This window comes from Capra hircus, chromosome 10 (genome assembly GCF_001704415.2).
Source record: "Capra hircus breed San Clemente chromosome 10, ASM170441v1, whole genome shotgun sequence".
Classification (NCBI taxonomy): domain Eukaryota; kingdom Metazoa; phylum Chordata; class Mammalia; order Artiodactyla; family Bovidae; genus Capra; species Capra hircus.
In genome coordinates this window covers 46,176,298-46,178,550 of record NC_030817.1, presented here as the reverse complement: position 1 = coordinate 46,178,550, position 2,253 = coordinate 46,176,298, and the positions used below count along the sequence as shown (strand labels likewise).

The 2,253-nt window shown below is 44.7% G+C and overlaps 1 pseudogene; it reads right to left on the bottom strand.

Moving 5' to 3' along the window:
• On the bottom strand, positions 460-1,711 carry LOC102190696 (annotated as a pseudogene).

Sequence of the window (2,253 nt, the reverse complement as noted above, 5' to 3'; positions counted from 1 at the left end):
TAGTACTAATAATCTTTTTTTTAGATGATAAAAAGGAAAACATTCAATGGACATAAAAATGATCAAAAATTGTTTGCTTGTTTTTCTTACTGCAGGTCAGTTCCCACCCTCCCCCACCGCCCAAAAGAAGATAAAAAATGAACATATAATTGGGATGGTAACTTGGTTGAACATTCCAATTCACCCAGTTGCTTGTTCCCCATACAGGTGAGAGGAAGAGGCATTAAGTTTTACTAGTGATGTTATAGCAGTAACCAGACAGCAGCTTATTTCAGGTCCATCAATCGTTTGAGAACACATAGAGGAAATCAAGGCTGTCATTCTCCTACTGCCTACATCTGAATACATTCCACTACCATGGAAACTACAAAGGAAGGAAAAACATATTTATTCTGGGATTCATTCACTAGGATATTTAAGCACCCTCTCTTCCGTACAGCCCCAGAGCAGTGATAAGTGCTAGGGGCTGCTGTGTTTTCTGGCATGTGCGCCCATCCTCTGAGGATCCTGAGAAGGATAGTGGATTGGTCCTGGAGCCCTCATGAAAGGAGGGGATGGTCCCATGGAGTGGAACATGTGTGGCCCACAACCTGAGGGTGGGAGGGGGCAATACCATGTGGGGATGGCAGGGCAATGGTTCACCACGGCTGGAGGACCACTAGGGGGTAGGTTGAAGTAGTCGGCAGAGGCTTCTTCTGCAGCAGCAGGAGGAGGAAGAGCTCCTGGGAGCCCTGGAACAGGCTCAAGCTTGATTCCAGTATCTGTAGTTCTGTCCTTCTCCTCTTCTTTTCCTCTGGCTGCCTAGGACCTTATCCATTTCACTTTGAGACTACAGCTGTTAACAACCAACTTATTAAAGGACTTCCTGGCAGCCACTTCTGCAGCCTGCCTTGTGGCAAACTGGAAGAAAGCACACTACTGTCTCTGCACAACAGTGATGGTCTGGATCTCTCCAAACTGGTGGAATTGATTCTTTAGATCTGTCTCAGTAATGGTATCACCCAGATACCACTGTATATGTATACAGTGGTAATACAGTGTGGTAATAGTCTTGTCTTCTGGTGGGTCCAGACATGGCATTTTTGAAGCCTGCTTTAAGAGTTTATCTGCCATAGGGTCATTAATTCCATAAGGTCTTTAATGTTCTGATCAGCAAGGGAGTCATCTGGATCTGTTGTTTTTTCATGTTTGTATGGACATTCCTCTCCTCTCTTACATTCTCCTTTCACCCAGAAGGAGCAAAGGTGCGGTCAATTCCTTTTGTAGTAGGGGTGGTCTGGGCCAGTTTGAGCAGCATGTCACTGGTGCATGTGGCTTTCCCCAACATGCCAACTGGCCACGTTCCATCAGAGTTGGAAATCTCTGTCTCCATACTTTGCGTGTAGTACTGTGTTGACGTCGGACTTTGGCATGTCATCCTTAAAATATAATCCTATGTCACAAATTTGGATGGGTAGGCCATACTCTAGGTCTAAGAGGCAAGTCTGATAGACATTCTTCAATTTACTGCAGGTCTGGCACACTTCAGTCTTCTTGAAATGCATGAGGACCCTGGGGCACCACTGGCACAAATTTTGCATTCTTTCCCGTACTTTTCTTTGGTCATTTGGATATATGGGTTTTCTCCAAAACACACCTGGCACAGAATAGGGAAGTCCTCAGCCTTCCAATTCTGCCTGTTGTAGGTGTTGGAACCTAGAGAGGTCACCATCTTGAAAGCATCTGGAGGCAGCGCAGCTTCCAAGTTGGGAGAGGACTGCCACCTGCTCTATTTCTTTGCATTGATCACTGAAGAAGGCTTTCAAATCTCTCCTTGCTGTTCTGTGGAATTCTGCATTCATGTTTGTATGGACATTCTTCTCCTCTCTTACATTCTCCTTTCATCCAGAAGGAGCAAAGGTGCTATATCTTTCCTTTTCCCCTTTGCCTTTCACTTCTCTTCTTTTCTCAGCTATTTGTAAGGCCCCCGCAGACAATTTTGGCTTTGTGTATTTCTTTTTCTTGGGAATGGTCTTGATCCCTGTCTCCTGCACAATGTCACAAACCTCCCCCTATAATTCTTCAGGCACTCTGTCTATCATATCTAATCCCTTGAATCTATTTGTCACTTCCACTGTATAACCATAAGGGATGTGATTGAGGTCATACCTGAATGGTCTAGTGGTTTTCCCTACTTTCTTCAATTTAAGTCTGAATTTGGCAGTAAGGAGTTCATGATCTGACCCACAGTCTGCTCCCAGTCTTGTTTTTGCT